Source organism: Varroa jacobsoni, unplaced genomic scaffold (genome assembly GCF_002532875.2).
Source record: "Varroa jacobsoni isolate VJ856 unplaced genomic scaffold, vjacob_1.0 contig02576, whole genome shotgun sequence".
NCBI lineage: Eukaryota > Metazoa > Arthropoda > Arachnida > Mesostigmata > Varroidae > Varroa > Varroa jacobsoni.
In genome coordinates, this window is record NW_019214847.1 from 34,369 (window position 1) to 49,028 (window position 14,660).

Sequence of the window (14,660 nt, forward strand, 5' to 3'; positions counted from 1 at the left end):
ACAGTTTTCATTCTGCACAGATTGCTATTGCCGCTCTCGTACCTACGTCACGAAGCTTGATGCATTTATACGCATTGTCATACACCATACACGTCCTTCTCCTGTAAACTTCGCTTGGTGAGGGCGAGCCGACCAAGTTTACCGATTAAGGCGTACAATTTAGAGCCGACGCTGGAATCACTGTGGGACTGTATTCTATTTAGGTAGCCACGCACGGTGGGATATTTGCATGTCAGCGTTTGTTAACATTGTTTCACTAACTCTCACCCTAATTACTAGAAGGATCATTATTGTTGTTAGCTTTATGCCAGAACGCTAAAAGAGTCGAAGTGTTGATTACGAAGCATTTACACATTCGAGATTTACCTATGAATCTCTATTAGGACCCAGCCTAACGCTGAGTATTAGTAGACGCTCGGTTCACGAATAACTCCGAATAATTTCGAAGAACGGGCATAGCCAAAGGAAGGTAATAGAAACAGTGGTAACGTATGAAATAGCAGTACTTTGATTGTGTGGAAGAGAAGCATAGGAAACTAACTGAAAGAAATAGGTAGTATCGAAATTGTTTGTTGTATTCCATTTGTCATATTGACTAGAGACGTACTTATTCGCAGTTTTCCATATGCCTGTTTGTATGCGATTACGAAATCCAGTAGTCTTCTCATATGCAACGACGAGTACGATTATATTATCCTAATGTAGTGGTAAGATAAATGTTATGGATATCGAGATCCCGAGCACCACTACCATCAATAGAATTTCTTCTTTTGCTAAATTATAGCCATTTCCCTCTATTTATCACTTTGAATCACAAACATGCCGTCCACGTGCACAGACGCGCTTGATCAGACTTATTAAGATAAAGTAATTCTTAAGAGGTCTAGTAAAAGGCTTAGGCATAAAAATCGGCAGTGACAGCTAATGGACGGATATCAATGTAACGTGACCTTACATGAAAGCGCTGAATAAACCAAGCAAGTTAATTAGCACGTTAGCATTAAAATAGCCTATGTTGATTGACTTTCTTAGAGAAAAAATACTTGTCCTGGAAACGTTTTACTGATACAAACAGGACATCTTTCAAGCAACGTGACAGCCGATAGGCGAGGCATTTCCGTTACTAGGAGCCCATCATGCCTAAGGCTCGTTTAACTCGTTGGCCTGAACTCCATGGAAAACGCTGCACCCATTTCATATCTTATTATTAACCACGAACTAGTGGACGAACAAGGATAAACGAAGCACGCCGTTGGGCCTGGGCATTGCGTAAGGGCCAAAACTGGACATGTCGCGATTTTGTGCACGATGTGCTCTGGCGCTTCTAATCGACCCTATCAGGGTGGAAGATCATGACTCGGCAGCTGCTGATTTCCTGGTGCGGACAAACACATCTGGCATCAGAGATCCAAATGGTTTGCACGACGCTAGATGTATTTGCAGGGAATTCCAAGGGGGGCTCCGAAACCCGAAGGTTATGCAATGCTTGCTTTGCACATCTATATAACATCAATCCAGACACGGATGATCTTATAAACTTTATAAGTAGTACATAACGTATATTGATATTTAGCTTGTTTTCTAGCTGCTTCTCACTCTCTCTGTCGCTTTTCTGCTGTACTTCATTTTCCTTTTTAACATAAAGTGTGAATGGCCAAAGTTTATGATGCTTAAATGTACTTATTCTACATGTACGTAGATATCTGCTTGCGAAACTTACGATAAGTAACCTTCGCTTGGTCCTGCGCGGGCCTATTTGTTATTACTCATTATTAGGTCAACTCTGCTTAAAGGCCAAACTCTTACACCTTGAAAATCGCCAAATATTTGTTAACAGCTTAGTCATTTACTATATAGTTGCCTGTACACTTCGACGAGGAATCATGGTATATAGAGATATGTTTTTAATAATAAGGTAATTCCATTCGTTCAGTCCAAAGTTTCGAACGTCCATAGAAATCACCAAGCGGGACCAATTCAACACACAGTTGTTGCGTTTCACGCCGTTTCGTCGTGGCTATTGGGGTATAAAATGAATTATACATACGCAGCTATCGTCGAAAGCTCGATATAAGGGCCTTACTCTAATACGAACAGAGTTAGAACATATTGTTTTTATAGACAGAAACAGATGACACCGAATAGATCCATAACATGATAATAATTACCATTTGTGTGTCGAAACGGACCGCAATCTGTTGTATACTAACGACCTTAAATGCTGTTGAATCGCCATATGGAGCTGTTGATCAAATGTAGCTTTTAGATACTTGCAATTAAACTGCTCACATACACAATGGCAATCACCGGGATTCTGAGACAAATTTGCCCTTTGTGATGAAACCATGGCTAGCTCGCAGGATATAACACTCAACGTTATCGTACGTTTTACTAAATGAAAGCCCGCAAGTACTTGTACAAACATTGATATGACCCTTGACTGACTCGTCTCATAAGAGCATGATGGGAAATCGCGCGACCTATATTCTAACAGGCATAAATATGCGACTAGACGGCGTCGCTTCTGTTAGTTGACGGGCAAAAATCGATAACTTAGATGGTAAGAACCAGATGCGGCACATGTGACGCTTTTAGATATACACGCTGCCTGCTATATTATCTTAATCAGACGCGTTTTTTGCGGTCTTCTTAATGTAGGATCATTCGAAATTGAGATAATTTCTAGGGCTTTTTCATAACGTAAGTACAATATAATACGTTTTTAATAATTGTATTCAAACACTACAAAGGCTGAGTTTAGTAATTATTATTACAATTAAATAAAAACAATTAAATATAAAAGAAAAACAGTTTTTTATCAAGTGTGCCTTAGAGAAACGAATAACTCAAAACGACATGGCCTGATCGTATATGGGACGCATTGTCCCTATTTAAATAATTTTTATTAGCACCAAATAAAACGTATTATTTTATGGGCTGTACGTAGGTATCACGACAAAACTTCATTCCCACCAAATCGGCTAATCTGCTAATTTTGCAACAAATACTCAGATATTCTATTTTATTTTGTTGTATTTTTTGGATATAACAAACAATCGCTACCGATTAATGGATTGCATAAACGGTGAGTATTTGAGTGAAAATTTTACTTAAATAGCCTCTTAGTTAGCAGGTAGGTAATTTGCATGTACGGACATGTCACTCGCGTGCATAGGTAAGGCGCCTGGTAACAAGGACATTGTTCGGCTGGAGTATGCAACGCCCTACAGGCATGTCCTTGCGAAAAGGTATCATGACGCAGCAAATCGAAAGTGTCGCCGTGTGTCACGTTGCCTATGACAGAAATATGCGGTTCTACAGAGACAGGCATTTTGTCTTTCTAAAAGACCTTGTCGCCGCACGACGAAAGACGTCTAGCGCTGGCGTATCGATAGTCTATCTGTATTGGCCGATGCATGACGCATTGATACTGTCAATGATAGCTCGGATAGAAAACCGTGTCAGTGATTCCAGCTAAAGGAATTTTTTAATTCCAATATATTATTTGCATCACCTCCTGTGATTCTGTGTTTTTGCTTCTACCTCATAAAACCTTCGTTGATTATGGGCCCTACCGGGGTCGGTATTCCGCCATTTTGTCAAAATGAATTTTAAAAGAAACTTTTGCAGAGAACTTCCTAAAGAGAATTTTAGCAACAGTAACATTTTCTGTTCAATAAAGATCGTTATAAAATAAGTACAAAACAAATTCTTAACGACCGCATGTAATAACACCTTGCTGTTATAACACCATAGTGTAAAATTTCTATTCGCTCTGATGTTACCATTGTATTTGAGGTATTAACAGTATAGCGCGATTGTAGCCCACCTTGGTCTTGAAACCGCTTCTAAGCGTGTAATGATATTTTTATATGCTTTATTATTACGTTTAAGAAAGAAAAATATGTTTTTAAGAAAGTTGTTATTATAAATAAATCGATTTAATAGCATGCTGGTTTTACTATTGTTTGTTCAAGGTATGAATCTCCATCAAGGTAATATGATGATACAATGTCTTGGCATCTAACTGATGCCTCTATATAACTATGTACTTAGTATTGTTATAGGAACTGCTGTAGACATATAAATTGGTTTAATAGAAACACACACGCATGGGACTCATTATCCATATTGTACCACATATGACATAGAAGCGGTGCATATTATTTCATACAGCATCTCTGTTCTGAAAAAGGAGATTTTTTTTTATTGGACCGGATCGGTACATAGCTTTGTGTTCCGCAAAAATACAGTTAATGATGTTTAGCTAGAGGCACTAATACGTAATTAAGACAAAACAAGTATTTTCAAATAAAAAAAAAAATATCGTAAGTCGTCCAGGAAAAATCAATGTCAAAACGATAAAACCACTGCCATGAAATCAAAACGAAGCTAGGCTTAGCTTATCAGACCAGTTTCCATATAATCAATGGCTTATTGTAATCATGGTCGTCGATAAAGCGTGAGGCTAAAGTATAGTCTGTATCTTTAGTTTCAAACCAGCCCAATTTTATTATATACTACGGGCAATCTATCTGTTGCATGGGATCGAACAATATAGCGAATCCATGCGCAACAGGCTGTCACCTACTGCAAATACCGTTGGTGTTCTGACAAATCCAAAAGCGTATTGTCTATTAAGTTTAACGTATTGCTACTATTAAAAAGCTCTTTCGCAAGTCAAAGAAGTAATCACGTACCCTCGTGGCAGAGAACCCTGAGCAGTCACCAACCGTTATTCGTTTCTTGCCTGGGGGGTTGACAAGGACAAGGATGACTCTGCGCCGTATACGATCCGCGGAAATAACCATACATATATACATATTCAGTTAGGAAAGTTCTTTACATCGCTAGAAAGCAAATGCTAAACTGGGAGAATAAGGATTTACGCAAAAATATACAAGGAAATGGTTAAAAGACGCGAATGGCAGTGCAAATGGTCAAGGGTAAATTTAGTAGGACTTGCTTTTACGATCAAATGGAAGAACTATGACTAGAGACATACGCATGGTCCTTGCGTTATGGTGGATTATTTGTACTCCATTATTCGGTAAAGGGTATTTTGGCTTTATTGTTTGATGGGTCCCTGCTGTGCTACAACACACTAGGCGCAATATAGGACATTGATATGTTTGTTCCTATATGTTCCGTCGAACGGACGCAAGGGACGCTCTAAATGGATGTAATAACAACACTACATTCCTTTTGCTCTTCACAGACTTACGTATTTTAAGTAAAGTAATTCTTATTCGTTCATGTCCTTATGGGCATAGGCTCCCAAGCTTCAATATGTCCGTGTATATGAGATCATCAGAGCTCTGCTATAATATATGGACACACACGCTATTATCTAATCCTTTAACGTTAACCTATAAGACGTAGCATTACCAGAGCAGTCTGACGATTATAGAGTTCCGTCAATATTGATAGGTCTGAATTTCTTTTCTATTTCTGTGTTTTTATTGCTTCAGAATAAGGGAAAGGGAAGGTATATTGAAATTATTGTATCCATAATAGCTCCGTTTCCGTGACTGTATCCCTCTTAGCCTAACCTTTTTTTAAGTTCAATTTAAAATAGTTTTTGTGTTCACACTGTGGCTGTTCCATGCATATTCTGCAGCCTTTTCAAAACATTTGTAATGTCCCTTTTTCTCACATCGAATAGTTCAATTGACTGAACACTGATAGCAAACTTTTACCATTCATTCGCTGTTCAGCCCTCGTTGTTTTCGTCTGCTTACTCTTATTTAAGGTCTTTTTCATTTGTTGTCATGGTGAAGATCGCCAGTTCAAGGCGATTGCGTCTCTGCGGCTTTAAACATCAATCTCTACCCATGTCGCCTGCCTCCAAAGATTTGCTCCTGGGTCAGCACCCCGCAGCAAGATGGCTTTGGCTGCTTTGAGCAATAGGTGACTGCGACGAGTACCTGACTTTGCCCCATCGTGCAGCATGACAACCTTGTGTCACTTGGCGAGTGCATTACCGGCTGCCAAATGGAAACAGATAACGAAAATTCTGGCACAGCGAAGAACTTCAGTAGCGATTTTATTTTCTGCTGTGATCGCAAGCTACGTAAGATTGATATCGTCAAGCTTTTGAGCTGAGGTTACGATCTGCCATGGTCTATTTCTGTTGCCCTCAGCAGGCTGTGTGCTAATGCTGAGGCACTGTTAGTCTGCGATAAAACAATATTGGTGTACGATTAGAACTGTCTAATTAATCAACTCAAAAGGTCAACCTTCATCGAGTCTCTGGTTTTTAGGACCAGCTCAAGTAAGTTGACACTGCGAATTTGCAGACTTTACTCACTCCGTTTCCACCTCTCCTATGCGTTATCGATTCGAGCTTTTATTGCTTATACGCCGTACGTTTTGCCTAGCTTCATTTACCTGTCATTATTATTTTAGGCCTGTTTACATTCAAGCTTAGTCTAATCTCTTGTCTGGGGAGCGCATTGTGTGATTATCAGAAACGTCGCGCATGTTCAATTGACAAACTATTTCAATATCACCGAATACAGTAATATCGAAATTTGTAATTGTTGAAAACTAAAAAACACAACACGACCCCTCAATTTATGGTTCCTCGAACAATTCGAGCTGTACGAATCAGTATTTGGTAGAAACTAGAGGGTGAGAACTTCTAAAGAAATCTTGTTTCAACTTTTCGAGAGTACGCTGTCGTGTCTTCCGCCGAACGATCATGATTGGCGACATATCAATAGCAATATCTGTGGCTTAACGTATTTATAAATAGGTCAACCATGATGTTCATTGTAAACTTTATTCCTAAGACCCACAAATAACACTATCGCTTAGCCAGTACATTTTACAGATTTTCAAAAACACTTTCCTTGCAGAACAGTAAAAATATATCGAATGCGGAAATTACAATAACAGACGCGTATTCGACAGTATATCGTTACTTTATTTGAGCTTCCACCATCGTTTATGGCGCAGATCTATTGTTTGGTTTCGTAAAAAAAAAGAGTTTCAGGCCTTATTTAGGAATGTACGAAAACGTTTTAATGCGACGAAAAAGGCATCAGGTTTTAACGTTCCAAATGTAATGTTAATTGGGCCTTGTGGAAAAAAGCGGCGTGTCCGAATCTGAACATGTGTGAAAACCTTTTTTTCTCACAGAAATCTTTATTAAAAGTGTTTTTGTAGTTACGAATGTTCCAACTATGCGAAAGACATGGACACACATGCGAAGCTTGCTGCGAGACTACGCGGGTGGGGCTGTGCACTTCACGGCTTCTATAGTATAGAATCCAAAAGACTGCAGGGCGAAGATTTTGAGGGATTCCAAGTACTTGAAGATTAACCGAGGTAAATGTTGATTTTATTTCTAATATGGGAGCCCGAGAGGCGTTTAGTGAAAAGTTACACCTATAACGATTATGCGCACATCGACTTTTCCAGACAAATTAAATACCAAATGCAAGGATGTCTCTAGGATGTGAACTTCAGAGAGATATTTGGCTGTTAATTTTTATGACTAATTCTTTCCAGAGGAACACGCTTGACTTCGAGCGCAGAAAAAATTTTAGAACTGATGGAAGACTGCGTACTGTTCACTTGGGTGTTAGTGATTATTATCGGTTCTTGCAAAATTCCCTTTAGATAATCACAAATAGCTCTCGTTAAACATTCTTATTATATATATATCTTTGTTAAACTCTGGCCGCACTGAAGTATGTTTAGGGTGTTTAAGGGAACGCACAGAGCGACCTATCAAAACTACTGTAACAATTAGAATGTGACTTAGTTGGAAAATAATTTCAAGTCTGTCCTGAAAAGGTGAAGAAAAAGTTAAATTTTTTTGGGACGCCACCTAGCGGCAAATCGACATCGTCACGCTTTTAAGTAAGGGGCCACCGCAGGCAACTGGGTGAAGAGATTGATTTATGTAGGCTGCAAAAAAAGATTAGAAAGCAGAATTTGGCGTATGGGAGGACGAAGGAGAGCTAATCTAGTGGTAGAATGAAGATTATCTTCTGTGCTTTTTCAGCCAATCTAACCATGTTACACTGCAATGATAACTGATTTTTTTCGGGCTTATGTTATCCTGAGGGCAAATCGTGTCCGAAAATTTATTTAAATGAAAGTAGGGCATATATAAGAATAACTTTGGCTGTAGAAGCTATGAAGTGTGCGGTGCACTCCAAGTGGAAGAGGCACGCACGTCTCTACCGCTGCACGATAGTCTTAACGGATTATTATGTTAAACACTGCATGTATATTTGTATAAAGGTTTCGTTTCGAACAAAAAACGAACGCGTTTACGGGAGCTCCAAACACAAGGATATTACATTTTTCCGGAGGCGGTATTGGACAACTTGCTAACTAAATATATAAAATCTTTTCATATATTTCAAAGGTGGTCAAACGGTTTACCCAGCCTGAAGGACATCTATCCTAAAGCGTATTAGTATAGCCTTATAAATTTACGTATATTGTGTTACCCTAATAAGCGTCACATTTTAATGATTGTATTTTTCCGATACTTAATTATCGGATACACAATGTGCTCTAAGTAAAATCAGTCTTTCTAAATTCTACTTTGAGAATAATTAAAGTGAAGGAAAGTTCATTTGGGACGTTAGGGAGAAAGCTAGTGGTCTTTGATACCGGCGTACTATAACACAAAATACGCCCCCATGCTAGAAAGTACTAATTTAAGTTCATGATGTAGATGAAGTAACACCATTTCTTGCTTCATCAGGTAACAAACGAAAAGGCTAGTAGTACTTGTCAATAAGGCGGGTTACGAGCTATACCCTGCAGAAAAGCCATGTATGTCGCCATTTATCTTAGTTACGCAACTGCCCTATGTTCTGGGGACCAGTTCGTATAACGTATAAGGAAGGAGGTGTGAGGTGTGGAAATAAGGAAATTTAGGCGAGCCTTCAGAGACCGCGCTTTCAACGAGACACCTAGATTGTTAGACGGCCAGGAACCACTTTAGTAAAATACTAGTTTCTGTGGCCTTCTTGAAGTGGGTTTCTAACTTCTTTAAACGTTCCACCATTTTTACTATTCAACTTTTGTTTTCACTTTATCGAACGCCACAATTGTTTTCGTCATCCGTTCGCCTTCGACCAGGCAAATCCCGAGGATCTGAATCAGTTGTAAATACGGTCACTTTTCTGTTATCGTGATTTGTTACCAAGGGCTCCCGATCCTTCTCACTTTCACTCAGTATCAGATGTCCTGTTTGAATTACTAAGTAGCGATGAATGCAGTTGGATGGTCGTTCTTAAAAAGTTCTGGTCGATCTTTTATTCTCAGAGACTTAAAGAAAGTCTTATCGGTGTTCAAAGGCCCTATTCCGGTGCGAGCCTTTATTCGGTTCGTAAAGCTCGATGCCTGTTCTCTGTTTCTCATGTACGTGCTCGCTGCAGTTATTGGAAGGATACCTCTCGAAGAGGCGGCAGACATAGGAAAATCAATGGAGAAACGCACTGCCGACAGACCAATGCAAACTCTGGTTCTACTTAATTTTGCGAATCCATGCCATAGTGGTACCTGAAACCGTCGCTATCATAGCAGCTAATGATCTGGAGCTAAGTTACATCGCCTGACTAATGTATATCGACAAACTTATTCATCTTCAACGCAACTTCGGAAGCTCTTTAGATTTTTGTTAATTTCTAAGCATCGCGAAAGAATTACAACAGAACTCATGTCTGTGCGGTCTTGGAATCGATGCATTTTTTCTGCAGTAAAGTGAAGCGTACAGACACAGGCTGAAGTATAGCTTCCGGTAATATATATTCACATTAGGGAAGAATTTAACAGGAATACTTCGTTAGAATCTGTGAATGTACGTTTTTTCATTCTCTTATTATTAATCTCTCAGGTATCTTCATCGCTTCCATAACATATTTACTATTGACTAATACGGGCAGAGTATAAAGTTAAAATGAACATTTTAGCCCTCAAAGATTATTGAACTAAGTATTTTATCTTAGCTATAGTGACCATTAACTACAGTTAGCACTGAATTCCTGATGAGGGTACCGCGTGACCGAGCTTTTTAGGGATTCTATGAAGTCTATCAATGAGAATTAGTCGAAACGAACAAATTCCCAGAATGATCCAGTTGTTTTTAAACAGATCAGTTCTGAAATCAAATCTAGAAAAGATTTTGTTTAATTTATACATATAGAAAGGGCATAACGAATGGTATGAAAACATGATTAAATAATTGTCTATAGAATATATCGATGCTACCTTGCCGGCTTCTAGCCGGTTCTAGAAATTATCAACAGAAATCGGCTCTGTTTAGAGCCATATGGTAACAAGTCCCCGATGAAGCCACACTCTCATTGGAATATGAATTTACCATACCGTTTAGCTTTTTTCAATTAGACCCGTTAACATGCAGGTCGCATTATACATCAATTATCTTCGAGCGGTAAATGTTGTTGATATGACAGATGAGCAGATTTATGTTGACTCGATAATGTAATTCTCCTTCGAGGAATGCACGCGTCGTGTATAATTTTGCACGTGTTCGTACACTGCCAACGAGAACGTAGTCTCTATAAGCATTGTTTTTAATAGTTTATGGTGCTTTTTTTTAGAAAGATTAACCTGTAATTGACTATTTCGGGTAAAAGGTTTCGTCGCCGACTCTCGGCCCTGTCCAAAATAAAATCTTTTCCTCCTAATCTTCCTAAATCCTCCTAATCTTTTCCTAAAAAAGAAATACACAACACATTCCACTAACACCCATCGAATCTACAAGAGCGTATGAGACTTTATACTGGGAATTGGGAAATTTTTAAAAAATTCTCGGACACCCTAAACAATGTAAGGGCCAATAATCAAAATCAAAGCTTTATCGTGTTGTGATCAACCCTTCGTAGTATGTGAGTTATGTAAAAGTCTACTTGTTTTTCATCCACAATGGAATAATGTATCGTTGCAACAATGGACAGTAATACTACAGATGGTGTATCGAGGAACGTACAATTGTGCATGCCGTGTAATTTTCGTACATGCACGATTACCCATGAAAAAATTGCCGTATACAGTGATTAGGCGAAGGGGGCGAGATATCGTACCAAATAATAGCTGGAAACACTAATGGAGCACGATAATGAAAGTTAAACAGCCAGCGTGTTAGGTGTTCAATATAACAAAGAAATGGAAGAAGCAGACGAAATCGAAGACCCATCAACACGCGCCAGAGGAAATACACCAAAGCATTTGCGTACAAAGAACTTGCTTTAAGAATAATTACAATAGACATGAAAAAAAAAAGCTATAGATGAATGAGCAAAACAAAGATGATTTAACGAGACAAAAAGGCAGACCTCCTTGAAGTTCTATGAAGGATCGATATGATCAAGCCCGGGGTGAGTAGGATCGCTTGCGGATTGCAGAGACGCTAAAAATTCATTGTAAGTATAGCAGTGATAAAGTATTCACGTTAATACCTGACAATTGTAAAGATTTAAGGTATTCCCTCTGGCCAATATACTAAGACGGGAAATACGGGCCTGAATAAGAAAGGTGATAGAAGGACTGGGACGCGGACAAGAGAAGAATGCAAAAAGACAAACGGCAACAGGCCGGTTAATTTTAATAATATTAATAATAAAAGTACGATACGAAGGTAATACAACATGAGTGGGAGAATATGTACCCATAATAATAACACTATTTGCTACGCATACGTTCCTACCACAATCAAGTAAGCGTCCAAATACAAAAAGTGTCCTGTGAATTAGATAATGAATAAAATGTTCACAAGATCTCTATGTCCTATATGCATATGAATCTTGTTAGCCATATTGAGGACCGGATATATCAACGATGCAAGGGAGCACTAAAATATATGATCGGTACTGCGCTTTTTTCGATTCTTTGACTCGACCGATATTGTCTCCCATTTAGTAGTTTAGCGGGTCCTTAGCCAGGAAAACGTTCTAATTATTTTACCTTTTACAATACTGTTCAAGACACAGGTCGTGTCTGACAAACAGGCTGTAGCGATTAAATCCTACTTACCTCTTGAAATTCTACGTAGGATATTATAGCTCAAATATCGCCATAGCACAAACAAATTTATGTTTTATCATTATTTATTCTAGTATGAAATAAGCGTCACGACATCTTCAGTTATGGACATTATAAAGCATTGTCATCCGGAAGCGCCTCTTCCTCGAACGCAGCCAGTCATGCCAGCAGCGACTTTCGACCGGCCTGCCTCGATCAATCAGTTACTTCTATCTCAATTCCTTTCCATAATAACCTTAGTACTATGCTAAATGTGGCAGGGCTTATGAGCGTCCCAAAACATCAATTGAACTAAGACGCTTCGAAGTAACAGTTCTCGCTTTTTCGGCCATTTTCATAATACTATTATGGGTAACTTGTTGAAAAACATCATCAATACACACGTTTTACACAGTCTGCTCGCCAGGTATTATTAGACAGGCTGACATAACTTACAGCGAAGTATTATAATTGTGTTTCCTTCAGTGTTGAATTTTCAGTCTCCTATATCGCTCGTATTTATTTTCTAAACTATCGAATTCAACACTAACCCATGGCATGGTCAGCAGCGGGATTTAAATCCTCAGGGAATCAGACCAGGCGTCAGCGATATCTTGCCCATAACCTGTTAAGACCTATAACCGCTCTGATCGCCATGTTGCATGGCCCTATTTGATGTTATCTTTGCCATACACCTATAGGATAATCTGTTACTGTCTGTCTAATAGAAAGAAGCACTTGCCAGTCATCTTAAACTGCATGATTTTCTCCGCCTTGTAGCAACAACATAGACACTGTATTCTGGATGACTTGACTCCCTGTGATGAGGATTTCTTAATTGTCCACGCATAGGGATTGGCTGAACGAGTATCATTTCGGTTTCCGTGATCCTTTTACGTTTGCCAAGCTCTGCTTCAAGTGGAAAGGAGAGGTCTGCTCTGCTTTGTAGCCTCGCCAACTTCTCCTTGTCGAAACGGAATCCTAAATATGGCGACTGACGAAGAGCGCGTTCATTAAAAGCGGCAAAAACTGGACCGAAAAACGTCGCCGTCGCAGACGGACCTACGCTGGTGAGAAAAATCTGTCCGTGTCTATGGCACCAGGATTTGCCACAATCGCCTGTTGCCCTTATCCCAACGATGTTGAATTAATGAAGCTAACGCATCAATTACAGGTCGTTGACTGTTGTGTAGTGCCAGACTTCACAGTGTAGGCCCGTTCCAGCCAGCCTTCGTATGTGTCTCACAGCTTTTCATAGAAATCAACTAGCAATATTATCCGCGCTTCGTGAAATTAACTGACGATTTATTTACATTTGGATGGCACTAACGCGAGTCAAGTGAGCAACTTAATTGTAGACAACATCGAATATTTAACGATCTCGCCACGTATCCGTTTTATTGCTCTCGTAGGTGATGATGCGATAAGGACTCTATTGACTAACGCCATGGTTACTAGCCATTAAACTTTACCTGGACGCTGGATAGTATTGCTCCAGACCACACAACTACAGTTCCCGCATAATAGACCTCCGGCAAGAATGAATGAATGAATCTCCACACTTTTCAAAACCTGTATTCCCTTAGATACCTATGTGTGCAAATGATAGATTACGAAGAAAGAGCTTACTTGGACCTTTCTGTCCTGCTCTGATTTGGTCTGTCCTTTGTTGAGAAATGGTTTGTTTGCCTCGTCTCACGCCGGTTATACTCGACAACGACACATCATTGCCTTTGTGAATACCGCTAGATTCGTTCCCATAGGCTATTTAGGTTTGTACGCCGTTCAATTCACGCCCGATGATGATGATACGCTGGAAGCTGTTATTAATAATGACGCCATCATAACTCTGCTACGGACGTGACGTAATGAAGTGTTCCGTTTCTTCTCGGCGTAATAAAAAAAAAACATAGAATATACTCTGTGGAAGCTTTCTTTTTTAATCTCAGCTCCATTCGTAAATTATAAACAATTCATGGTGTCACATTCAAAATCTTGTTATTCTAGGATTCTTTTTATCCCACTAGCTACGTAAAGGCTGAGCGAAGGAGGTACCTTCCAATTTGAAAAATTGGGTTAAGGTTAAATTATTGCAAACGTTATATATATATATATATATATATGCAGTTAAAACAGAAATAAATAATAAAATTAGTGCTTTAGTATAATGAATTGGAAATCTTACAATTATTACATTTCATAGCCGGCAGTTAGATGTTATGACAACATTGACGATACTAAAAAGAAAAATGCAAATGTTTTCCCGAGAGGCGTTCGTTCACAGACGGATAGGCACACATAATAGCTGATGCTGTGCATTCAGTAAGACGTTATCTCAAAGTATACATTTGGATTTATATAAATAAGTTTTTTGTTCAGAAGCCAGGTAGCTGATCAGAAAATCATGAAACTAACCACTATTCAATGTATGTTTCTTCTCTTCCATCTTTTTCTTGCCTCTGTTCTATACAGCTTTGTCTATGCAGCGTCGTGTTTATTGGTGTGTTGGGACAAATATGGAATTACAATATTCATCAGCAAAATAAACAAAAATTTACGTTATAATGACCAAACAGATCGCGTCGTCGTAATGAAATTGTGTAATTAGTCATCTTAGGCTACGATCTTATATGTTCATCAAAGAAATT

General features: G+C 38.9%; 1 long non-coding RNA gene across 1 annotated transcript; it reads left to right on the forward strand.

Moving 5' to 3' along the window:
• Window positions 1-12,102: 12,102 nt before the first annotated feature.
• Window positions 12,103-13,931, forward strand: LOC111272557 (uncharacterized). Its single transcript, XR_002687595.2, has 2 exons — window positions 12,103-13,245; window positions 13,425-13,931. It is a non-coding gene; the product is annotated as an uncharacterized LOC111272557 (long non-coding RNA).
• Window positions 13,932-14,660: the final 729 nt, after the last annotated feature.